The sequence below is a fragment of the Brienomyrus brachyistius genome, unplaced genomic scaffold, assembly GCF_023856365.1.
Source record: "Brienomyrus brachyistius isolate T26 unplaced genomic scaffold, BBRACH_0.4 scaffold50, whole genome shotgun sequence".
NCBI lineage: Eukaryota > Metazoa > Chordata > Actinopteri > Osteoglossiformes > Mormyridae > Brienomyrus > Brienomyrus brachyistius.
This window is the reverse complement of record NW_026042325.1, coordinates 2452300-2476417: the sequence shown is the minus strand read 5'-3', so window position 1 is coordinate 2476417 and position 24118 is coordinate 2452300. Positions and strand designations below refer to the sequence as shown.

The 24118-nt window shown below is 44.4% G+C and overlaps 26 non-coding genes across 26 annotated transcripts; all 26 read left to right on the top strand.

Moving 5' to 3' along the window:
- The first annotated feature begins 42 nt into the window (after nt 1-42).
- trnat-cgu (transfer RNA threonine (anticodon CGU)) lies at nt 43-116 on the top strand. The gene has a single exon. It is a non-coding gene; the product is annotated as a tRNA-Thr (tRNA).
- A 414-nt stretch (nt 117-530) lies between these two features.
- trnat-agu (transfer RNA threonine (anticodon AGU)) lies at nt 531-604 on the top strand. The gene has a single exon. It is a non-coding gene; the product is annotated as a tRNA-Thr (tRNA).
- A 506-nt stretch (nt 605-1110) lies between these two features.
- Nucleotides 1111-1184, top strand: trnat-ugu (transfer RNA threonine (anticodon UGU)). Its single transcript has one exon. It is a non-coding gene; the product is annotated as a tRNA-Thr (tRNA).
- Nucleotides 1185-1598: 414 nt separating this feature from the next.
- trnat-agu (transfer RNA threonine (anticodon AGU)) lies at nt 1599-1672 on the top strand. The gene has a single exon. It is a non-coding gene; the product is annotated as a tRNA-Thr (tRNA).
- A 506-nt stretch (nt 1673-2178) lies between these two features.
- On the top strand, nt 2179-2252 carry trnat-ugu (transfer RNA threonine (anticodon UGU)). The gene has a single exon. It is a non-coding gene; the product is annotated as a tRNA-Thr (tRNA).
- Nucleotides 2253-2666: 414 nt separating this feature from the next.
- trnat-agu (transfer RNA threonine (anticodon AGU)) lies at nt 2667-2740 on the top strand. The gene has a single exon. It is a non-coding gene; the product is annotated as a tRNA-Thr (tRNA).
- A 506-nt stretch (nt 2741-3246) lies between these two features.
- On the top strand, nt 3247-3320 carry trnat-ugu (transfer RNA threonine (anticodon UGU)). Its single transcript has one exon. It is a non-coding gene; the product is annotated as a tRNA-Thr (tRNA).
- A 414-nt stretch (nt 3321-3734) lies between these two features.
- Nucleotides 3735-3808, top strand: trnat-agu (transfer RNA threonine (anticodon AGU)). The gene has a single exon. It is a non-coding gene; the product is annotated as a tRNA-Thr (tRNA).
- Nucleotides 3809-4314: 506 nt separating this feature from the next.
- Nucleotides 4315-4388, top strand: trnat-cgu (transfer RNA threonine (anticodon CGU)). Its single transcript has one exon. It is a non-coding gene; the product is annotated as a tRNA-Thr (tRNA).
- Nucleotides 4389-4782: 394 nt separating this feature from the next.
- trnat-agu (transfer RNA threonine (anticodon AGU)) lies at nt 4783-4856 on the top strand. The gene has a single exon. It is a non-coding gene; the product is annotated as a tRNA-Thr (tRNA).
- A 506-nt stretch (nt 4857-5362) lies between these two features.
- Nucleotides 5363-5436, top strand: trnat-cgu (transfer RNA threonine (anticodon CGU)). The gene has a single exon. It is a non-coding gene; the product is annotated as a tRNA-Thr (tRNA).
- A 411-nt stretch (nt 5437-5847) lies between these two features.
- Nucleotides 5848-5921, top strand: trnat-agu (transfer RNA threonine (anticodon AGU)). Its single transcript has one exon. It is a non-coding gene; the product is annotated as a tRNA-Thr (tRNA).
- A 506-nt stretch (nt 5922-6427) lies between these two features.
- Nucleotides 6428-6505, top strand: trnat-cgu (transfer RNA threonine (anticodon CGU)). Its single transcript has one exon. It is a non-coding gene; the product is annotated as a tRNA-Thr (tRNA).
- Nucleotides 6506-6912: 407 nt separating this feature from the next.
- Nucleotides 6913-6986, top strand: trnat-agu (transfer RNA threonine (anticodon AGU)). Its single transcript has one exon. It is a non-coding gene; the product is annotated as a tRNA-Thr (tRNA).
- A 506-nt stretch (nt 6987-7492) lies between these two features.
- trnat-cgu (transfer RNA threonine (anticodon CGU)) lies at nt 7493-7566 on the top strand. Its single transcript has one exon. It is a non-coding gene; the product is annotated as a tRNA-Thr (tRNA).
- A 425-nt stretch (nt 7567-7991) lies between these two features.
- Nucleotides 7992-8065, top strand: trnat-agu (transfer RNA threonine (anticodon AGU)). The gene has a single exon. It is a non-coding gene; the product is annotated as a tRNA-Thr (tRNA).
- A 506-nt stretch (nt 8066-8571) lies between these two features.
- Nucleotides 8572-8645, top strand: trnat-cgu (transfer RNA threonine (anticodon CGU)). The gene has a single exon. It is a non-coding gene; the product is annotated as a tRNA-Thr (tRNA).
- Nucleotides 8646-9059: 414 nt separating this feature from the next.
- On the top strand, nt 9060-9133 carry trnat-agu (transfer RNA threonine (anticodon AGU)). The gene has a single exon. It is a non-coding gene; the product is annotated as a tRNA-Thr (tRNA).
- A 506-nt stretch (nt 9134-9639) lies between these two features.
- Nucleotides 9640-9713, top strand: trnat-cgu (transfer RNA threonine (anticodon CGU)). The gene has a single exon. It is a non-coding gene; the product is annotated as a tRNA-Thr (tRNA).
- Nucleotides 9714-10124: 411 nt separating this feature from the next.
- Nucleotides 10125-10198, top strand: trnat-agu (transfer RNA threonine (anticodon AGU)). The gene has a single exon. It is a non-coding gene; the product is annotated as a tRNA-Thr (tRNA).
- A 506-nt stretch (nt 10199-10704) lies between these two features.
- Nucleotides 10705-10778, top strand: trnat-cgu (transfer RNA threonine (anticodon CGU)). Its single transcript has one exon. It is a non-coding gene; the product is annotated as a tRNA-Thr (tRNA).
- Nucleotides 10779-11203: 425 nt separating this feature from the next.
- trnat-agu (transfer RNA threonine (anticodon AGU)) lies at nt 11204-11277 on the top strand. Its single transcript has one exon. It is a non-coding gene; the product is annotated as a tRNA-Thr (tRNA).
- Nucleotides 11278-11783: 506 nt separating this feature from the next.
- Nucleotides 11784-11857, top strand: trnat-cgu (transfer RNA threonine (anticodon CGU)). Its single transcript has one exon. It is a non-coding gene; the product is annotated as a tRNA-Thr (tRNA).
- A 414-nt stretch (nt 11858-12271) lies between these two features.
- trnat-agu (transfer RNA threonine (anticodon AGU)) lies at nt 12272-12345 on the top strand. Its single transcript has one exon. It is a non-coding gene; the product is annotated as a tRNA-Thr (tRNA).
- A 506-nt stretch (nt 12346-12851) lies between these two features.
- Nucleotides 12852-12925, top strand: trnat-ugu (transfer RNA threonine (anticodon UGU)). Its single transcript has one exon. It is a non-coding gene; the product is annotated as a tRNA-Thr (tRNA).
- A 413-nt stretch (nt 12926-13338) lies between these two features.
- trnat-agu (transfer RNA threonine (anticodon AGU)) lies at nt 13339-13412 on the top strand. The gene has a single exon. It is a non-coding gene; the product is annotated as a tRNA-Thr (tRNA).
- The last annotated feature ends 10706 nt before the right edge of the window (nt 13413-24118 follow it).

The following is a 24118-nucleotide window of genomic DNA, read 5'->3' as shown; positions in this document are numbered from 1 at the left end:
GTTGGATAATCCCTGAACTATGAGTCAAGTGTCTTAACGGAGGGTGCTGTGGCTTAGTTGGTTAAAGCGCTTGTCTCGTAAACAGGAGATCCTGGGTCCGAATCCCAGCAGCACCTTGCAAATATTGGCGAATCTTTTCCCTAGAACAACCATTATTGTATGCTGGATGCATAATAAAGGTAGACCTTTCATGTAAAGAGCAAAAGTGTCAGCTAGGCACTCGCACAACATGTCTCTGCTCATGCCATGCAGGCATTACAATAGTGCTGCTCGAGAAAACAGTTCGATAATGAAGATTTTCTAGAAGCCACACAACTACCTCTTCATTCAGGAGTGAGCATGACAGAGGTGAACAGCAGTGGCTTGAAGAGAAAATGTCATGAGGATGGAAGAATTTGAAGCAGTTACGTACAGCAAGTGTTGACCAATTCCAACGGCTGGCAAGGATCGTAGCTACGGTCTTGAAATTGTAAAAATGCGTAACAACTGCCAGATAAAGGCAGTGGTATCCCTACATATTCTTGTCTTCTGGCGCTGTGGCTTAGTTGGTTAAAGTGCCTGTCTAGTAAACAGGAGATCCTGGGTTCAAATCCCAGCAGTGCCTTAACCTCTACTGTAAGAGACCTGCTGCATTGTGGTTCTTGCCTTTTTTCCGCTGAAGGCGATCATAGAGGGAAGAGATCCTCAGAAGCGTATCACTTCCTCCTGTTGAGGCTTGACGTCAGAAGCTCAGCCTGCTCCTGCCAAACACTGTCATGTACATACAGTAGCACCCGCTGATTGATTGTATAATACAGGAACCTCCGACGCAAAGTCTGTGAGTACATTACATCAGTAATTTCAAGAAAATACAATCCACGCAAAGCTCTTGGGCCTATTCCTTACTTTCCTGAAGTAGTAGATCACTAAAATCATGCTGAAGTTTCAGCAGATTCTCCTTATTTTAATTGCCACCATCACGATCCACTGAGTGTAGCAGCATAGGAGTCTTGAGTGACTCAAATAATGAAGAGTGTACAATCGGCTTCGTTATAAACATTTACGGCTGTCAGGCGACTGGGTTTAGTAGTTGGATAATCCCTGAACTATGAGTCAAGCATCTTAATGGAGGGTGCTGTGGCTTAGTTGGTTAAAGCGCCTGTCTTGTAAACAGGAGATCCTGGGTCAGAATCCCAGCAGCACCTTGCAAATGTTGACAAATCTTTTGCCTAGAACAACCATTATTGTTTGCTGGATGCATGATAAAGGTAGACCTTTTCTGTAAAGAGCAAAAGTGTCAGCTAGGCACTCGCACAACATGTCTCTGCTCATGCCATGCAGGCATTACAATAGTGCTGCTCGAGAAAACAGTTCGATAATGAAGATTTTCTAGAAGCCACACAACTACCTCTTCATTCAGGAGTGAGCATGACAGAGGTGAACAGCAGTGGCTTGAAGAGAAAATGTCATGAGGATGGAAGAATTTGAAGCAGTTACGTACAGCAAGTGTTGACCAATTCCAACGGCTGGCAAGGATCGTAGCTACGGTCTTGAAATTGTAAAAATGCGTAACAACTGCCAGATAAAGGCAGTGGTATCCCTACATATTCTTCTCTTCTGGCGCTGTGGCTTAGTTGGTTAAAGTGCCTGTCTAGTAAACAGGAGATCCTGGGTTCAAATCCCAGCAGTGCCTTAGCCTCTACTGTAAGAGACCTGCTGCATTGTGGTTCTTGCCTTTTTTCCGCTGAAGGCGATCATAGAGGGAAGAGATCCTCAGAAGCGTATCACTTCCTCCTGTTGAGGCTTGACGTCAGAAGCTCAGCCTGCTCCTGCCAAACACTGTCATGTACATACAGTAGCACCCGCTGATTGATTGTATAATACAGGAACCTACGACGCAAAGTCTGTGAGTACATTACATCAGTAATTTCAAGAAAATACAATCCACGCAAAGCTCTTGGGCCTATTCCTTACTTTCCTGAAGTAGTAGATCACTAAAATCATGCTGAAGTTTCAGCAGATTCTCCTTATTTTAATTGCCACCATCACGATCCACTGAGTGTAGCAGCATAGGAGTCTTGAGTGACTCAAATAATGAAGAGTGTACAATCGGCTTCGTTATAAACATTTACGGCTGTCAGGCGACTGGGTTTAGTAGTTGGATAATCCCTGAACTATGAGTCAAGCATCTTAATGGAGGGTGCTGTGGCTTAGTTGGTTAAAGCGCCTGTCTTGTAAACAGGAGATCCTGGGTCCGAATCCCAGCAGCACCTTGCAAATGTTGACAAATCTTTTGCCTAGAACAACCTTTATTGTTTGCTGGATGCATGATAAAGGTAGACCTTTTCTGTAAAGAGCAAAAGTGTCAGCTAGGCACTCGCACAACATGTCTCTGCTCATGCCATGCAGGCATTACAATAGTGCTGCTCGAGAAAACAGTTCGATAATGAAGATTTTCTAGAAGCCACACAACTACCTCTTCATTCAGCAGTGAGCATGACAGAGGTGAACAGCAGTGGCCTGAAGAGAAAATGTCATGAGGATGGAAGAATTTGAAGCAGTTACGTAGAGCAAGTGTTGACCAATTCCAACGGCTGGCAAGGATCGTAGCCACGGTCTTGAAATTGTAAAAATGCGTAACAACTGCCAGATAAAGGCAGTGGTATCCCTACATATTCTTGTCTTCAGGTGCTGTGGCTTAGTTGGTTAAAGTGCCTGTCTAGTAAACAGGAGATCCTGGGTTCGAATCCCAGCAGTGCCTTAACTTCTACTATAAGAGACCTGCTGCATTGTGGTTCTTGCCTTTTTTCCGCTGAAGGCGATCATAGAGGGAAGAGATCCTCAGAAGCGTATCACTTCCTCCTGTCGAGGCTTGACGTCAGAAGCTCAGCCTGCTCCTGCCAAACACTGTCATGTACATACAGTAGCACCCGCTGATTGATTGTATAATACAGGAGCCTCCGACGCAAAGTCTGTGAGTACATTACATCAGTGATTTCAAGAAAATACAGTCCACGCAAAGCTCTTGGGCCTATTCCTTACTTTCCTGAAGTAGTAGATCACTAAAATCTGGCTGAAGTTTCAGCAAATTCTCCTTATTTTAATAGCCACCATCACGATCCACTGAGTGTAGCAGCATAGGAGTCTTGAGTGACTCAAATAATGAAGAGTGTACAATCGGCTTCGTTATAAACATTTACGGCTGTCAGGCGACTGGGTTTAGTAGTTGGATAATCCCTGAACTATGAGTCAAGCATCTTAACGGAGGGTGCTGTGGCTTAGTTGGTTAAAGCGCCTGTCTTGTAAACAGGAGATCCTGGGTCCGAATCCCAGCAGCACCTTGCAAATGTTGACAAATCTTTTGCCTAGAACAACCTTTATTGTTTGCTGGATGCATGATAAAGGTAGACCTTTTCTGTAAAGAGCAAAAGTGTCAGCTAGGCACTCGCACAACATGTCTCTGCTCATGCCATGCAGGCATTACAATAGTGCTGCTCGAGAAAACAGTTCGATAATGAAGATTTTCTAGAAGCCACACAACTACCTCTTCATTCAGCAGTGAGCATGACAGAGGTGAACAGCAGTGGCCTGAAGAGAAAATGTCATGAGGATGGAAGAATTTGAAGCAGTTACGTAGAGCAAGTGTTGACCAATTCCAACGGCTGGCAAGGATCGTAGCCACGGTCTTGAAATTGTAAAAATGCGTAACAACTGCCAGATAAAGGCAGTGGTATCCCTACATATTCTTGTCTTCAGGTGCTGTGGCTTAGTTGGTTAAAGTGCCTGTCTAGTAAACAGGAGATCCTGGGTTCGAATCCCAGCAGTGCCTTAACTTCTACTATAAGAGACCTGCTGCATTGTGGTTCTTGCCTTTTTTCCGCTGAAGGCGATCATAGAGGGAAGAGATCCTCAGAAGCGTATCACTTCCTCCTGTCGAGGCTTGACGTCAGAAGCTCAGCCTGCTCCTGCCAAACACTGTCATGTACATACAGTAGCACCCGCTGATTGATTGTATAATACAGGAGCCTCCGACGCAAAGTCTGTGAGTACATTACATCAGTGATTTCAAGAAAATACAGTCCACGCAAAGCTCTTGGGCCTATTCCTTACTTTCCTGAAGTAGTAGATCACTAAAATCTGGCTGAAGTTTCAGCAAATTCTCCTTATTTTTATTGCCACCATCACGAGCCACTGAGTGTAGCAGCATAGGAGTCTTGAGTGACTCAAATAATGAAGAGTGTACAATCGGCTTCCTTATAAACATTTACGGCTGTCAGGCGACTGGGTTTAGTAGTTGGATAATCCCTGAACTATGAGTCAAGCATCTTAACGGAGGGTGCTGTGGCTTAGTTGGTTAAAGCGCCTGTCTCGTGAACAGGAGATCCTGGGTCCGAATCCCAGCAGCACCTTGCAAATGAAGAACAACCTTTATTGTATGCTGGATGCATGATGAAGGTAGACCTTTCATGTAAAGAACAAAAGTGTCAGCTAGGCACTCGCACAACATGTCTCTGCTCATGCCATGCAGGCATTACAATAGTGCTGCTCGAGAAAACAGTTCGATGATGATTTTCTAGAAGCCACACAACTACCTCTTCATTCAGGAGTGAGCATGACAGAGGTGAACAGCAGTGGCTTGAAGAGAAAATGTCATGAGGATGGAAGAATTTGAAGCAGTTACGTAGAGCAAGTGTTGACCAATTCCAACGGCTGGCAAGGATCGTAGCCACGGTCTTGAAATTGTAAAAACGCGTAACAACTGCCAGATAAAGGCAGTGGTATCCCTACATATTCCTGTCTTCAGGCGCTGTGGCTTAGTTGGTTAAAGTGCCTGTTTAGTAAACAGGAGATCGTGGGTTCAAATCCCAGCAGTGCCTTAACTTCTACTGTAAGAGACCTGCTGCATTGTGGTTCTTGCCTTTTTTCCGCTGAAGGCGATCATAGAGGGAAGAGATCCTCAGAAGCGTATCACTTCCTCCTGTTGAGGCTTGACGTCAGAAGCTCAGCCTGCTCCTCCTAAACACTGTCATGTACATACAGTAGCACCCGCTGATTGATTGTATAATACAGGAGCCTCCGACGCAAAGTCTGTGAGTACATTACATCAGTGATTTCAAGAAAATACAGTCCACGCAAAGCTCTTGGGCCTATTCCTTACTTTCCTGAAGTAGTAGATCACTAAAATCTGGCTGAAGTTTCAGCAGATTCTCCTTATTTTAATTGCCACCATCACGATCCACTGAGTGTAGCAGCATAGGAGTCTTGAGTGACTCAAATAATGAAGAGTGTACAATCGGCTTCGTTATAAACATTTATGGCTGTCAGGCTACTGGGTTTAGTAGTTGGATAATCCCTGAACTATGAGTCAAGCATCTTAACGGAGGGTGCTGTGTCTTAGTTGGTTAAAGCGCCTGTCTCGTAAACAGGAGATCCTAGGTCCGAATCCCAGCAGCACCTTGCAAATGTTGGTGAATCTTTTGCCTAGAACAACCTTTATTGGCTGCTGGATGCATGATAAAGGTAGACCTTTTCTGTAAAGAGCAAAAGTGTCAGCTAGGCACTCGCACAACATGTCTCTGCTCATGCCATGCAGGCATTACAATAGTGCTGCTCGAGAAAACAGTTCGATGATGATTTTCTAGAAGCCACACAACTACCTCTTCATTCAGGAGTGAGCATGACAGAGGTGAACAGCAGTGGCTTGAAGAGAAAATGTCATGAGGATGGAAGAATTTGAAGCAGTTACGCACAGCAAGTGTTGACCAATTCCAACGGCTGGCAAGGATCGTAGCCACGGTCTTGAAATTGTAAAAATGCGTAACAACTGCCAGATAAAGGCAGTGGTATCCCTACATATTCCTGTCTTCTGGCGCTGTGGCTTAGTTGGTTAAAGCGCCTGTCTAGTAAACAGGAGATCCTGGGTTCGAATCCCAGCAGTGCCTTAACCTCTACTGTAAGAGACATGCTGCATTGTGGTTCTTGCCTTTTTTCCGCTGAAGGCGATCATAGAGGGAAGAGATCCTCAGAATCGTATCACTTCCTCCTGTTGAGGCTTGACGTCAGAAGCTCAGCCTGCTCCTGCCAAACACTGTCATGTACATACAGTAGCACCAGCTGATTGATTGTATAATACAGGAGCCTCCAACGCAAAGTCTGTGAGTACATTACATCAGTGATTTCAAGAAAATACAGTCCACGCAAAGCTCTTGGGCCTATTCCTTACTTTCCTGAAGTAGTAGATCACTAAAATCTGGCTGAAGTTTCAGCAAATTCTCCTTATTTTAATAGCCACCATCACGATCCACTGAGTGTAGCAGCATAGGAGTCTTGAGTAACTCAAATAATGAAGAGTGTACAATCGGCTTCGTTATAAACATTTACGGCTGTCAGGCGACTGGGTTTAGTAGTTGGATAATCCCTGAACTATGAGTCAAGCATCTTAACGGAGGCTGCTGTGGCTTAGTTGGTTAAAGCGCCTGTCTCGTAAACAGGAGATCCTAGGTCCGAATCCCAGCAGCACCTTGCAAATGTTGGTGAATCTTTTGCCTAGAACAACCTTTATTGGCTGCTGGATGCATGATGAAGGCAGACCTTCTCTGTAAAGAGCAAAAGTGTCAGCTAGGCACTCGCACAACATGTCTCTGCTCATGCCATGCAGGCATTACAATAGTGCTGCTCGAGAAAACAGTTCGATGATGATTTTCTAGAAGCCACACAACTACCTCTTCATTCAGGAGTGAGCATGACAGAGGTGAACAGCAGTGGCTTGAAGAGAAAATGTCATGAGGATGGAAGAATTTGAAGCAGTTACGCACAGCAAGTGTTGACCAATTCCAACGGCTGGCAAGGATCGTAGCCACGGTCTTGATATTGTAAAAATGCGTAACAACTGCCAGATAAAGGCAGTGGTATCCCTACATATTCTTGTCTTCAGGCGCTGTGGCTTAGTTGGTTAAAGTGCCTGTCTAGTAAACAGGAGATCCTGGGTTCGAATCCCAGCAGTGCCTTAACCTCTACTGTAAGAGACCTGCTGCATTGTGGTTCTTGCCTTTTTTCCGCTGAAGGCGATCATAGAGGGAAGAGATCCTCAGAAGCGTATCACTTCCTCCTGTCGAGGCTTGACGTCAGAAGCTCAGCCTGCTCCTGCCAAACACTGTCATGTACATACAGTAGCACCCGCTGATTGATTGTATAATACAGGAGCCTCCGACGCAAAGTCTGTGAGTACATTACATCAGTGATTTCAAGAAAATACAGTCCACGCAAATCTCTTGGGCCTATTCCTTACTTTCCTGAAGTAGTAGATCACTAAAATCTGGCTGAAGTTTCAGCAGATTCTCCTTATTTTAATTGCCACCATCACGATCCACTGAGTGTAGCAGCATAGGAGTCTTGAGTGACTCAAATAATGAAGAGTGTACAATCGGCTTCGTTATAAACATTTACGGCTTTCAGGCGACTGGGTTTAATAGTTGGATAATCCCTGAACTATGAGTCAAGCATCTTAACGGAGGGTGCTGTGGCTTAGTTGGTTAAAGCGCCTGTCTCGTAAACAGGAGATCCTGGGTCCGAATCCCAACAGCACCTTGCAAATGTTGACGAATCTTTTGCCTAGAACAACCTTTATTGTCTGCTGGATGCATGATGAAGGCAGACCTTTTTTGTAAAGAGCAAAAGTGTCAGCTAGGCACTCGCACAACATGTCTCTGCTCATGCCATGCAGGCATTACAATAGTGCTGCTCGAAAAAACAGTTCGATAATGAAGATTTTCTAGAAGCCACACAACTACCTCTTCATTCAGGAGTGAGCATGACAGAGGTGAACACTGCTGTTCAAGCAGTGGCTTGAAGAGAAAATGTCATGAGGATGGAAGAATTTGAAGCAGTTACGTACAGCAAGTGTTGACCAATTCCAACGGCTGGCAAGGATCGTAGCCACGGTCTTGATATTGTAAAAATGCGTAACAACTGCCAGATAAAGGCAGTGGTATCCCTACATATTCTTGTCTTCAGGGGCTGTGGCTTAGTTGGTTAAAGTGCCTGTCTAGTAAACAGGAGATCCTGGGTTCGAATCCCAGCAGTGCCTTAACCTCTACTGTAAGAGACCTGCTGCATTGTGGTTCTTGCCTTTTTTCCGCTGAAGGCGATCATAGGGGGAAGAGATCCTCAGAAGCGTATCACTTCCTCCTGTCGAGGCTTGACGTCAGAAGCTCAGCCTGCTCCTGCCAAACACTGTCATGTACATACAGTAGCACCCGCTGAGTAATTGTATAATACAGGAGCCTCCGATGCAAAGTCTGTGAGTACATTACATCAGTGATTTCAAGAAAATACAGTCCACGCAAAGCTCTTGGGCCTATTCCTTACTTTCCTGAAGTAGTAGAACACTAAAATCTGGCTGAAGTTTCAGCAAATTCTCCTTATTTTAATAGCCACCATTACGATCCACTGAGTGTAGCAGCATAGGAGTCTTGAGTAACTCAAATAATGAAGAGTGTACATTCGGCTTCGTTATAAACATTTACGGCTGTCAGGCGACTGGGTTTAGTAGTTGGATAATCCCTGAACTATGAGTCAAGCATCTTAACGGAGGGTGCTGTGGCTTAGTTGGTTAAAGCGCCTGTCTCGTAAACAGGAGATCCTGGGTCCGAATCCCAGCAGCACCTTGCAAATGTTGACGAATCTTTTGCCTAGAACAACCTTTATTGTCTGCTGGATGCATGATAAAGGTAGACCTTATCTGTAAAGAGCAAAAGTGTCAGCTAGGCACTCGCACAACATGTCTCTGCTCATGCCATGCAGGCAGTACAATAGTGCTGCTCGAGAAAACAGTTCGATAATGAAGATTTTCTAGAAGCCACACAACTACCTCTTCATTCAGGAGTGAGCATGACAGAGGTGAACAGCAGTGGCTTGAAGAGAAAATGTCATGAGGATGGAAGAATTTGAAGCAGTTACGCACAGCAAGTGTTGACCAATTCCAACGGCTGGCAAGGATCGTAGCCACGGTCTTGAAATTGTAAAAATGCGTAACAACTGCCAGATAAAGGCAGTGGTATCCCTACATATTCCTGTCTTCAGGCGCTGTGGCTTAGTTGGTTAAAGCGCCTGTGTAGTAAACAGGAGATCCTGGGTTCGAATCCCAGCAGTGCCTTAACCTCTACTGTAAGAGACATGCTGCATTGTGGTTCTTGCCTTTTTTCCGCTGAAGGCGATCATAGAGGGAAGAGATCCTCAGAATCGTATCACTTCCTCCTGTTGAGGCTTGACGTCAGAAGCTCAGCCTGCTCCTGCCAAACACTGTCATGTACATACAGTAGCACCAGCTGATTGATTGTATAATACAGGAGCCTCCAACGCAAAGTCTGTGAGTACATTACATCAGTGATTTCAAGAAAATACAGTCCACGCAAAGCTCTTGGGCCTATTCCTTACTTTCCTGAAGTAGTAGATCACTAAAATCTGGCTGAAGTTTCAGCAGATTCTCCTTATTTTAATAGCCACCATCACGATCCACTGAGTGTAGCAGCATAGGAGTCTTGAGTAACTCAAATAATGAAGAGTGTACAATCGGCTTCGTTATAAACATTTACGGCTGTCAGGCGACTGGGTTTAGTAGTTGGATAATCCCTGAACTATGAGTCAAGCATCTTAACGGAGGGTGCTGTGGCTTAGTTGGTTAAAGCGCCTGTCTCGTAAACAGGAGATCCTAGGTCCGAATCCCAGCAGCACCTTGCAAATGTTGGTGAATCTTTTGCCTAGAACAACCTTTATTGGCTGCTGGATGCATGATGAAGGCAGACCTTCTCTGTAAAGAGCAAAAGTGTCAGCTAGGCACTCGCACAACATGTCTCTGCTCATGCCATGCAGGCATTACAATAGTGCTGCTCGAGAAAACAGTTCGATGATGATTTTCTAGAAGCCACACAACTACCTCTTCATTCAGGAGTGAGCATGACAGAGGTGAACAGCAGTGGCTTGAAGAGAAAATGTCATGAGGATGGAAGAATTTGAAGCAGTTACGCACAGCAAGTGTTGACCAATTCCAACGGCTGGCAAGGATCGTAGCCACGGTCTTGATATTGTAAAAATGCGTAACAACTGCCAGATAAAGGCAGTGGTATCCCTACATATTCTTGTCTTCAGGCGCTGTGGCTTAGTTGGTTAAAGTGCCTGTCTAGTAAACAGGAGATCCTGGGTTCGAATCCCAGCAGTGCCTTAACCTCTACTGTAAGAGACCTGCTGCATTGTGGTTCTTGCCTTTTTTCCGCTGAAGGCGATCATAGAGGGAAGAGATCCTCAGAAGCGTATCACTTCCTCCTGTCGAGGCTTGACGTCAGAAGCTCAGCCTGCTCCTGCCAAACACTGTCATGTACATACAGTAGCACCCGCTGATTGATTGTATAATACAGGAGCCTCCGACGCAAAGTCTGTGAGTACATTACATCAGTGATTTCAAGAAAATACAGTCCACGCAAATCTCTTGGGCCTATTCCTTACTTTCCTGAAGTAGTAGATCACTAAAATCTGGCTGAAGTTTCAGCAGATTCTCCTTATTTTAATTGCCACCATCACGATCCACTGAGTGTAGCAGCATAGGAGTCTTGAGTGACTCAAATAATGAAGAGTGTACAATCGGCTTCGTTATAAACATTTACGGCTTTCAGGCGACTGGGTTTAATAGTTGGATAATCCCTGAACTATGAGTCAAGCATCTTAACGGAGGGTGCTGTGGCTTAGTTGGTTAAAGCGCCTGTCTCGTAAACAGGAGATCCTGGGTCCGAATCCCAACAGCACCTTGCAAATGTTGACGAATCTTTTGCCTAGAACAACCTTTATTGTCTGCTGGATGCATGATGAAGGCAGACCTTTTTTGTAAAGAGCAAAAGTGTCAGCTAGGCACTCGCACAACATGTCTCTGCTCATGCCATGCAGGCATTACAATAGTGCTGCTCGAAAAAACAGTTCGATAATGAAGATTTTCTAGAAGCCACACAACTACCTCTTCATTCAGGAGTGAGCATGACAGAGGTGAACACTGCTGTTCAAGCAGTGGCTTGAAGAGAAAATGTCATGAGGATGGAAGAATTTGAAGCAGTTACGTACAGCAAGTGTTGACCAATTCCAACGGCTGGCAAGGATCGTAGCCACGGTCTTGATATTGTAAAAATGCGTAACAACTGCCAGATAAAGGCAGTGGTATCCCTACATATTCTTGTCTTCAGGGGCTGTGGCTTAGTTGGTTAAAGTGCCTGTCTAGTAAACAGGAGATCCTGGGTTCGAATCCCAGCAGTGCCTTAACCTCTACTGTAAGAGACCTGCTGCATTGTGGTTCTTGCCTTTTTTCCGCTGAAGGCGATCATAGGGGGAAGAGATCCTCAGAAGCGTATCACTTCCTCCTGTCGAGGCTTGACGTCAGAAGCTCAGCCTGCTCCTGCCAAACACTGTCATGTACATACAGTAGCACCCGCTGAGTAATTGTATAATACAGGAGCCTCCGATGCAAAGTCTGTGAGTACATTACATCAGTGATTTCAAGAAAATACAGTCCACGCAAAGCTCTTGGGCCTATTCCTTACTTTCCTGAAGTAGTAGAACACTAAAATCTGGCTGAAGTTTCAGCAAATTCTCCTTATTTTAATAGCCACCATTACGATCCACTGAGTGTAGCAGCATAGGAGTCTTGAGTAACTCAAATAATGAAGAGTGTACATTCGGCTTCGTTATAAACATTTACGGCTGTCAGGCGACTGGGTTTAGTAGTTGGATAATCCCTGAACTATGAGTCAAGCATCTTAACGGAGGGTGCTGTGGCTTAGTTGGTTAAAGCGCCTGTCTCGTAAACAGGAGATCCTGGGTCCGAATCCCAGCAGCACCTTGCAAATGTTGACGAATCTTTTGCCTAGAACAACCTTTATTGTCTGCTGGATGCATGATAAAGGTAGACCTTATCTGTAAAGAGCAAAAGTGTCAGCTAGGCACTCGCACAACATGTCTCTGCTCATGCCATGCAGGCAGTACAATAGTGCTGCTCGAGAAAACAGTTCGATAATGAAGATTTTCTAGAAGCCACACAACTACCTCTTCATTCAGGAGTGAGCATGACAGAGGTGAACAGCAGTGGTCTGAAGAGAAAATGTCATGACGATGGAAGAATTTGAAGCAGTTACGTAGAGCAAGTGTTGACCAATTCCAACGGCTGGCAAGGATCGTAGCCACGGTCTTGAAATTGTAAAAATGCGTAACAACTGCCAGATAAAGGCAGTGGTATCCCTACATATTCCTGTCTTCAGGCGCTATGTCTTAGCTGGTTAAAGTGCCTGTCTAGTAAACAGGAGATCCTGGGTTCAATTCCCAGCAGTGCCTTAACTGCTACTGTAAGAGACCTGCTGCATTGTGGTTCTTGCCTTTTTTCCGCTGAAGGCGATCATAGAGGGAAGAGATCCTCAGAAGCGTATCACTTCCTCCTGTTGAGGCTTGACGTCAGAAGCTCAGCCTGCTCCTCCTAAACTCTGTCATGTACATACAGTAGCACCCGCTGATTGATTGTATAATACAGGAGCCTCCGACGCAAAGTCTGTGAGTACATTACATCAGTGATTTCAAGAAAATACAGTCCACGCAAAGCTCTTGGGCCTATTCCTTACTTTCCTGAAGTAGTAGATCACTAAAATCTGGCTGAAGTTTCAGCAAGTTCTCCTTATTTTAATAGCCACCATCACGATCCACTGAGTGTAGCAGCATAGGAGTCTTGAGTAACTCAAATAATGAAGAGTGTACAATCGGCTTCGTTATAAACATTTACGGCTGTCAGGCGACTGGGTTTAGTAGTTGGATAATCCCTGAACTATGAGTCAAAAGTCTTAACGGAGGGTGCTGTGGCTTAGTTGGTTAAAGCGCCTGTCTTGTAAACAGGAGATCCTGGGTCCGAATCCCAGCAGCACCTTGTTAATGTTGACAAATCTTTTACCTAGAACAACCTTTTTGTCAGCTGGATGCATGATAAATGTAGACCTTTTCTGTAAAGAGCAAAAGTGTCAGCTAGGCACTCGCACAACATGTCTCTGCTCATGCCATGCAGGCATTACAATAGTGCTGCTCGATAAAACAGTTCGATAATGAAGATTTTCTAGAAGCCACACAACTACCTCTTCATTCAGCAGTGAGCATGACAGAGGTGAACAGCAGTGGCCTGAAGAGAAAATGTCATGAGGATGGAAGAATTTGAAGCAGTTACGTAGAGCAAGTGTTGACCAATTCCAACGGCTGGCAAGGATCGTAGCCACGGTCTTGAAATTGTAAAAATGCGTAACAACTGCCAGATAAAGGCAGTGGTATCCCTACATATTCCTGTCTTCTGGCGCTGTGTCTTAGTTGGTTAAAGTGCCTGTCTAGTAAACAGGAGATCCTGGGTTCAAATCCCAGCAGTGCCTTAACCTCTTCTGTAAGAGACCTGCTGCATTGTGGTTCTTGCCTTTTTTCCGCTGAAGGCGATCATAGAGGGAAGAGATCCTCAGAATCGTATCACTTCCTCCTGTTGAGGCTTGACGTCAGAAGCTCAGCCTGCTCCTGCTAAACACTGTCATGTACATACAGTAGCACCCGCTGATTGATTGTATAATACAGGAGCCTCCGACGCAAAGTCTGCGAGTACATTACATCAGTGATTTCAAGAAAATACAGTCCACGCAAAGGTCTTGGGCCTATTCCTTACTTGATTTCCTGAAGTAGTAGATCATTAAAATCTGGCTGGAGTTTCAGCAGATTCTCCTTATTTTAATTGCCACCATCACGATCCACTGAGTGAATCAGCAGAGGAGTCTTGAGTGGCTCCAATAATGAAGAGTGTACAATCGGCTTCGTTATAAACATTTACTGCTGTCAGGTAGCGCCTTGAGCTCTTCTGTAATTGCAGTCCTAAATTGCCCCCAGAAGGAGTTTCAATGTAGTCTTATGTTATCTATAAATTGACACGTTTCAATCTTTATATCTGATGCTAATTGTTTCCACACAGGAGATTAAACATGTTGCAGGACCATCAAATGTTGAGTTTCCACTGTCATTTTCTTAGGGCTCCTTTTCATTTTCAACTTGCTTCTTGAAAAGCATGCAAAAAAATTGCCAAATCACCGACCAGAGATTAAGAAATCATTCTAGATGCAGATGCTGAAAGGACTTACAGATGTTACTGTGATAGATTAACTTTTTCAGCAGTCATCTATTACCATGCCCAACCAAGCCTCACTGCAAATATACAACTTATCACTAATACTTAGATGTTTCTCGTTCGTGATTCAGTCACAGATAATAAATTTTGCTTACTGCTACATTTTCTGAGCTGTGATTCAACAATTACATAAACTCAATGACCGCTTTGCAATCCATGGAAAATTAGGGGAAATAGTCTTTCACTGTTGCCTTTTGAAAGCACAATGCAGGTGATGTACCTCATTCGGGACTCCAGCAGTGAGGATCCTGTGAGCCAGATCACCCTCAGGGAAACGCGCCTCATGGCCGTAACTGACGCTCCCTCACAATGCAGGTAATGTGCCTCATTCAGGACTCCAGCAGTGAGGATCCTGTGAGCCGGATCACCCTCAGGGAAACGTGCCACATGACCGCAGTGCCGTAACTGACGCTCCCTCACAATGCAGGTAATGTGCCTCATTCAGGACTCCAGCAGTGAGGATCCTGTGAGCCAGATCACCCTCAGGGAAACGCGCCTCATGGCCGTAACTGACGCTCCCTCACAATGCAGGTAATGTGCCTCATTCAGAATTCCAGCAGTGAGAATCCTGCGAGCCGGATCACCCTCAGGGAAACGCGTCACATGGCCGTAGTGCCTTAACTGACGCTCCCTCACAATACAGGTAATGTGCCTCATTGGGGACTCAAGCAGTGAGGATCCTGTGAGCCGGATCACCCTCAGGGAAACACGCCACATGGCCGTAGTGCCGAAACTGATGCAGAGATATTGGGGCACCACACACCCCTTTCCAGCGACCTCATTACCCCCCTCCATAGGAAAAGTCACCAGAGACATGAGTGTCGCTGCCGAAGTGAGTACATTTCTCGACAAGGTCGACATTCTCCCCGCAGACAGACACATTACTGATGGCTGTGCCCAAGAAGTCATTGAAGGCCTGGATCTTGGTCTGGGATGTCTTGCTGCGTCATAAGGAAAAAACTTTTATTTTTTTATTTTTTTATTTTATTTTAATGATTATTTGAAAGATTATGTGGTATTTGTTTAAAAATCAGTTTAACGTTTACCTCTGCTACGTCGGAGAGGAGATGGGAAGGTCAGGCAGACAGGTGACGGGCAGAATATGACAGGTATGCACCGTACTGAGTCTCAGGAAGGCCGGACAGCACCCCTTAGTGGTGGGAGGGGGCATTTTCCAGTGATACAGCTGAGTCCATCCTGAAAGACACAGCTCTGCTAACAGACCTTGTCCATTCTGAGTGCAAACGAGATTCATTTACTCAGCTTACATATCTTACAGGGCTACATTATTGCACATTGCTACATCTGGCTGTTTACCACCCTGACATCTCTGCCCCCTCCTATGATTTGAATTCACACCCATTGTGCTACAAAGTACAAAGCCAGCCTTCTTAGACCATTACAGAACTTTTTACCCTATTCATGCATGACCCAGTGAGGGTGGAGTATAACCATACTTAAATCATGACCCCCGATTATGGAATATGGATCTTCCATTCAAACAGAAAAAGAGGAGGGAGGGGCATCGTTTGAGGGTTTTAGACACATATGCTTCTGATTCCAAATGCAAACACAGTGCAGCTGAAATGATTTACATTGTCATGCTCTCTGAGTCTTTCCCTAACCGTCACACTCTAGTGCAGCTGATGAAAAGCTCGCTGCAGTGCTATATATGCTAACTGGCCAGTGACTGTGCGAAAGACCGTCCACAAAACTCATCAACTGGCCTAGACTCAAAGCTGGACCAGGAAAGTGATTTTTCCTTCTGCATCTTAAAAGCCTGGCCTTGAGTGTGGAACCAGGAGGGGATGACAGTACAGTTTGGTTTACCGGTCGACTTTTTTATGTGACCCCCCCCCCTCCCCCCCATACACCTGGAGCTAACATCTCTAAGATTTAAAAGCAGGGGTCACGTCACGAAATGACACGACACACGCAGGCAGCTGGGTGAATTGTTACTATTCCTGCAGACATTTGATGCCCATAACGGAGCAGTGTGACGACGCTGAAATACGGACGATAACATTCATGATTCCTTTACCTGTGAGCCACTCAATAGAATCATTGCCACATCCAAATGTTTTAGCGTAAACATTCTTAACGACGGCTTCTCTAAAGTTCAGACCAAACAAACAGACGGGGAACTGAATGTCATACGGTAAACAGTTCCAAACAGTTCGGCCACCGTTGTCGGACAGCATGCTTTTTCAATGCTCTCAAAAGCAGAGTAAAGTCAGCGCAAGACCCTGCACTCTAGCCATGGCTCAGCGTCTCCCCTCCTCCACCTCAATGGAGCTCAATAGCGGCAATGGGAACCAGATGTGAGCGGCGTCGATGCATGTGCATGACTCACCAGGGGTGTCCCCTTGCACCGGCCTGTCTGCCAGTTTCAGCAAGGAAATGGATTTTTCAGGAAGAGGTTCTGCTTGTAAAAGGCCAGAAACAAGGACCAATAATTAAGAACACCAGCCCCCGCCCTGCCCCCCTCGCTTCTCCCCATCAATAGGTGACACTGTAGAGAATCGACCATACAAAGGATCACTGTGGTGCTTGTGTGTAAGGTCAATATTCACTGGCCTCACAGAGGAAGGCATGTAACAGACCGAGATCAGCTAGTTTTTATTTACTACATTTGAAAGCTGTCCTACAGTTATGTTTCATTTGGGGTTTTTTTTTTTCGTTTGTTTGTCATTATTATTGCAAAACAAAAGCAAACAAGGAAATGTAACAATCAGGGATTTTGGGGTACTTATTTATCCAAGCCACAAGCATGCCAGTCCAGATGCATTTCATCATAGAGCCGTTTCACTGCAAAACTGCATACAAAAACAAGGTGGCTAAAGCAAGCCTAAGCCTTAATTGATACTTGCATATAATTCACATTTACCTTATAATAGATAGTGGACCAAAGTGAATCGTCTCCTGCCACAAGACAGACATGCTGGTGGAAACCACGGCAGATTGGTTGAAAGCTACCATTAATCTGAATGAACTAAATATAACTTAACAAAGAGGTGGGACTGGGGGGAGGCAGGTATATGAGGCCCAGAGGCAGGTCCTGGGTCTCCATCTCCGCTGGTGGTCGTTCGCTGTCATTAACACAGTGTGACACCACATATGCCCCCTTTCCTGGGCTCTCATTTAACCCTGTCTTCCCTGCTGTCATAGGAATTCATAACCCTTAAAATCCCCACCCTTCTGACCTGAGGTCAGCCAGACTTTTAAAAAGAACAGTTTCATGTCAGATAACTCTTGCATCGTCCATGACTCTTGCACATCTCTGCTTCCTAACTGACCTCATCCAGTGCTCATTATGTCTATTTATTTATAACTCCTTCACAAAAATGTGCCCCTTAACAAACCTAAGTTTCTTTTTGCAAGGTTTCAGCAGCTTAGCATAGGATCAAGGGCGTAGGAACCGTGGGAGAGGGGGGACACGTACCCCCCAATTTTTAATTTGACTTGATTCCAACCCCCAAACACCAGACCTTGGTAATTAATTTTTAAATAATTTTCTGGGTCATAGCTTTCAGCTGCAGACTGATTAAGTATGGAGCAAATGCTTTGATGTACATTTTGCACAAACAATTACCTGAGTTTACCTGAGTAGGAGAAAAAACAGCAACACATTCTATTTTAGCAAGTAACACATATCAGCAGATTAAACAAAAACACCAGGTCTATTCAAAGGACAGAACCACCAGTTCCCCCTGGATGAGGTTCTCCCCCTACCTGTCCCCCTCCCTGCTCATCTGTCATTCACCGATTTCCTAATGAAAAAGACGTTGCCGTCAACAGCTCCTTCTCTGTAGTTTACACTTCAATGTCCTTTGAAGAATAACTTTAGGATGACAGCGCTTTGCGGATAGAGGGTAATTAGGGCTTTGAAGCACGTGAACAACATCACAGTATCTGTCCGGAATCAGCGGCTATTATTACCCGTCTTCCTTACGTGACGTCACATGTCCAGCTGTGTTGGGGCAACGTGTGTTAATGAATGGGCAGGAACGAGAGAAATATTGACTTAATGAGCATTTGGTGAAGGACAGGCTTTGCGGCCTTTAATCTGGGCTGGCCGGCTTTCTGGCACACCGGCGGGGCGGAGCTGGACACGCGCACCGAGTCGAGGTGCAATTGATTTTAGAGCATGTCTGGGGCAACTGGGTGGACAAACTGCTGGACACCAATGGGAGATGAATGCAAATATCACTGGTACACAGGCACCAACATGGGGCCATAAGAGGACAGACGATTCCATCGCACTTTGGCAAATACCAAAGCTGATCCTTCTGACCCCTAACAGCGCCAGGTGACAGTGTAAGGCCTGTGTCCGTGACACTCCGAGATGGACCTGGAATGGATTTTATGTCGATTCATCTGAAAGACCCAGCAGATGAGACATTAGATGGGAGCTTTCAGTATAACGACTGGGGGCTCAGAGCTAAAAGCCCTATTATCTAATTATTTCCCATCCTTACGTTCACACCCCCAGTACCTGCAAAGCAACGCGGGTAAAACAGAAGCCAGAATGTGCACAAACGCCTTTCCTCGTCAGTCATTTTTCACTCCATTTGAAAGTCTGCTGACCGAAGATCTCCTGCTCCAGTTTCACCCCCCCTTCTCTAAATTCCCCATGGAGACTCACAGTTGAAACTCATTAGCACTGGTGGTCCTGGGGTCCCTCAACTGAGAGGATGAAGTCAGGCCTTTTAGGTGAACGTTACAATTTTAAACCAAGACATTGCAAGCAAGTAGCATTATTTGTAGCAAATATTTATTTTCTCTTTGTTTTAAGCCTACTATAGTAAAGGTCACCACGTTTAATCCATCAACAAATACATTTTTTTAATCCCAAATTTCCGTTTGACTATTTTTAATTAATGGATGACTTGATGGTTAACACCACACCCTCACACCTCCAATGTCTGTGCATGCAGATTGCAAAATTCCCCTGGTGTGACTTTTTCCCTTTAGTGTAAAAACATACCTTGAAGTGAACTTTGCCCATCGTGTGAGTGGATGTCCTGTGCTTCCAAGGAGAGGCTCCACATTGGCTGTCACCCTTTCCGGGGAAGGCAGTTATGGAGGATGTGTGATTAATTTGATTCATGTTTTTCTATGTAAATTTCTCGCGCATTGAAACATGAAAGAGGTCACAATTTCATAGGACCTGCTTATAAATGTTAAAGAAATGTGCAGAAAGAGATTAAGCATTACAAAACTGATATTTTATCACAGATGAGAGACTGTCAGTGGTGTGCAGGGAGCAGCCAGGTTACCTGTGAAGAAAGGGGAGCATGACCACGCATTTTGTACAAAGGCGATTCTCACAGCGTGATCCTGCGCTGACCACACATATGGTCAGACAGTGGTGCAGACTGGGGGTGTTACTAGGATCCAAAGATATCAAGGGTCATATTTAATTCTGTATCTCTCTTTGAAGTTACAATGATCATAGTATGACCATTTGCTACTAGCCCTGGACTTAACAAGTGAGAGCATGGCTGTTAAACCGTTTAAGCTAAACAAATCATAGAGGGCTCATTTGGATTCATTCGGGGCTTCAGCTCTGAATGCCGCCGGCTTCTGATGCATCTGGGGGGGACTCAGGGAGAATTCCCAGCCACAGCTGCTAGACCTCCGAGGTCTACAACTTCAAGAGACAGATGTGTGTTACGGGCTCATCCCCAGAGTGCTCGGCCTGCCGTGTAGGTCTGACAGGTCAAGAGCTGCCTCAAACTCTTAGAGAAGGACCGCCAAAGGAGGCTGTGCTAGAACCATGGTTGTTACAACGCATTTTATAATAATGCCGCATTATGTAATAACGACAAAATGTAACAAATTTTCATCTCAAAAATGCAATGTTATTACATAATGCGCTGTCACACATTGTGTAAGAACACATTATGTAATAGCACTGCATTATGCGATAACTCAACAAAATGTTACAAATTTATACACTACATAATAATTTTATATTGCAACATTACCCTGTTATCATAACCATCATCATTCTTATTATTATCATCGTTCGATTTGTTACATTCTGTTGTGTTATTACATAATCCAGCATTATTACATAATGCATTGTTATTCACAGTACACGTGAAAGAGAGAACAATGCAAATAACTTGCGTTGATGTTTCCCTTCCCTTTGTGCCTGTTTTCACCCTGCTTTCATCTCATGTTCATGCCCTTTATGCCTTTAACATCCCCAGAACAAAATGCCTCAGGTTCAGGCTTGAAAACCAAGGTTTGCTTGAAGCACTATCTTAGGATGGAGGATTTTTTCTTTTCCAAGCTGTGTCTCAAAGCAAGAGTGTAAAAAGTTACAATTTCAAAGACGTTCTACATGCACTGTTGTAAAAAGCAGAAGTTACCTTTTTTAAGATGCAAGACAGATTTAAAAATGCATTTTTAAATGAAAAACTCTGTCACCATGGAGCTCGTAGCACGAAAGCAGCTGTCTCGGCGTGTAGGCTTTAAATCACGTCGCAGGCACACAGCCTCAGGCTACGAGTCAGCTGTCAGAATAGGAGCAGCCTTAAAACAAAGCTGTGTAATTATGAGGGATAATATCAGTGCCACCCCCTACACACATACAAACACACCCCAGCCCCCAGAGACACTTTTCAGATACTCTTCTTGTTCAAAGCAGAGGGCTAACTTCACACAAATTATACTGTACAGACACATCTTACATGGTGAAAACTCAAAACAACACTCACTAGTCAGATTTTATGCATTTCTTGATGCACCAACAGCCTTATCTGCATGGGCAACGTTCTCCCACAGAAAATATATTAAAGTGGTTACAATATGTTAGTAGGATATGGTATGCTTATGTGCTGCTTATGAATGCTCTATGAATGCATAATAAATGCACTATGAAGGAGCAGTTAATGTAAAGTGTTACCCATTACGTTTATATTGCACAATGTACATTGCACCATGTCTACATACTAATTGTCATAATTGCACTTATTCTCTGTATTTTGTGTTTGATTTGCATCTCTTCTCATGGCGAAACTGACTGCTTACTGTCCATATGACGATCTTGAATTCTATAAGTAAAGTGAAGTGGTAAAGTTTTTTGATAGTTTTCAGGCTAGCAAACTGTACAGAACTCTGGATACTGAGCGAGAAAACATTTCATATAAACTAGTAAGCAAACTAGGAAATTAAGGAGACATTAAGCTTAGTGTTTTTAAGTACTTCAGTATTCAGCACGTATTTGGAATGCATGTGCTGAATTTGCGCTTAATCCCTGCTCCCCCCTTGGCACCCAGCAGAGACCAGTCTTACACCCTCGTCTCCAACTTCAGCATATCCAGTTTCAAAATATCTGGTAAACTAACTAATTACCCCATGCCACCTGTCCTTGTCTGGTCTCCTTGCACGTCTCCCCTCACAACAGTGTCCCCTGCTTTCTCAAATTCCTCTGCTCCCGTGAGAGTCTGACTTCAGCTGCAGCCTCTTAAGCCCTGCGGTTTCAAAACAGTCTCCTTCAGATCGTGCGGCTTTACCCAGTTTCGGCTCTGACAGTTGACACACATTATCTAGATGTTCTGAGTCCATATTCTGCAGCATAGTCAACCGATTTGGTTACAAGACACATCGGTAGCACTGGTAGCACTGACCACAGACTGTGTCTGTCTTCATCTTGTCTCACAGCTGGGTAGCAGCTACAAAATTAAAAGATGATGTCAAACCAAAATATCAAGACAATAAAGAGTTAGCGTGAGAGTGCAAGCAAAAAAGCGCCAATGGAAGTGGCCATTTTGGTTGGTGATCTATTAAAAATTAGCAAATTCATGAACACAGACAGTCAAATTATTTAAATAATGACCGACCGAATCTACCAAGGGCAGTACAAAATAAGACATGCTTTTGTTCATCGCAGGCTCCGCCTACAAGGCGCGTGGCGTGCCGGTGATATCCAGCTGTAGTTTTGTTCGCTATAACGGACATGCAGGCTCCGCCTACAAGGCGCGTGGCGTGCCGGTGATATCCAACTGTAGTTTTGTTTGCTATAACGGACATCCAGGCTCCGCCTACAAGGCGGATTATTAATAATCACGCATCTGTTCAGGTAAAGTTGGATTATTGCATGTACAATATAATAATCTATGCCACAAGTGTGTCTGCTGGGGTGTGGCATGAGTAAATGGTGTCCTGTAGTTGTGTTCTGGACATACAGCAACTCTAGATATAACGGACTTTGGACATAACGGACTGTTTTTCCAGGTCCCTTGAAGTCCCTTATAACTGGATTTTACTGTACAACTGAGACACATTGTTTCCTTCCCCCACTCTAGAAAAGCCATTGCGACATGCTGCACTTTCTTTCCAGAACTCGAGAACAAATATCATTTTAATCGGAGTCAACTAAAGGGGAAATATGCTGATCTAATTCAGGCAGACTTTCAAGCAGCCTTTACACAATGCTGAGGCTTAGATCCTGGTAATCGGCAAATCATGCAAGACGCTCAGAGCCTGATTAGAGGCAGCGGAGGCTACGACGTATGCTGTTCACTGTGGGCACAGAGATAAGTCACCATGTGCATCCTTGACCTCTATTCTCATCCTTTGGTTTTCAGAGTATGTGAAGGAATCTGTTACTTCTCACAGCATTCAAAGCAAACAGAGGGTCCCCTTGATTAGACCAAAGGGATTTCAGTTATCCACTGACAGAATGGAAATTAAGCTTTAAAAAATGTCAGGTACGGAACCACAAAGCCACTTCTAATTTAACAGTCGTGATGACAGTTGTCCCTATCTGGCACAGATGACTTTAAACAAAGAGCACAGCAAGTAATACAGGAACACATTTTCCAGGACATTATGCCAGGTTATCAAGTGAATTGGCAGGTAACATCGCCCCCTTCTGTCTGCCAAAGGCAGATTGTAATTCGTGTTTAAGAAGCAAGTTCATCTTAAAGCCTTCTGAGTACAGGGATTAACAGCAAACCTGTGCTAACAGCCCTTTCATGGGGATCACGCAGAGAGTGCGTTCTTCCTCTTGCTTCCATGTTATCTAATCACCACTTCCTTTCACTTTAAATAAGGTACTTTTGAGTTTTTATATTGCATGTTTTTTTTCTTATCACTTTCTTAGTAGGAAGCTTCACTTACGCAGAGCGCACGGAGACAGCACTGTGTCATTTATGTTTTTGCAAGAAATGCTGGGGTGAATTTTATCATAAATATTTAGCAACAGATGACAACACAGGCAGCAGTGGTACTTAGTTCTTCCAACATATTCACGCCTAATCAATGCTTTTTTTCTGCAAAGAAGATTTTATCTGGGACTGGAAGTTAAGCCAGTATTCCGAATTATGCATTGTGGTTTAGTGCCTTGTTGGCCGGTGGGGGGGGGGGGGGGGGGGCAGCATATTCTTCACCACAAAAAAAAGATTTTTGAAGGAATGAATGCTTTGCCTTAAATTTTAATAATCCCTACCCTTAATAATCCCATTAATCCCTACCCATAAATGATATACATCTCCTCATTCCCCATCGCCTCCTCATATGTTATATACGATACTATTTGGTGGTACAACTCACTGCGTGATTCAGACATGGTACAGATCCAACAGGAACTTCTCCAGGAAACATGGACGCCTCTTGGACAAGTCAGCATGTTCTTACTGCAAGCAAGGAAATATTGGTTTGAAGTCCAGCTTTGTCTGAGCACATGCATAGTTTGGTTCCTGTTAAATCCAAGGCATCCATACTGACAAGGTTCCTATATCTGAAAGCTATGAGGAAGAATCTAGTTAAGGATTTCACTACCAAGGTTCATTAATATGGATGTTCCTGAGAAGGGTCTCTTTTGGGAGGAAAATACAACGTTTCAAACAACAGAGCAAGTCTCACCTTGGCACGTGCTTTACTGGGAACAAACATTAG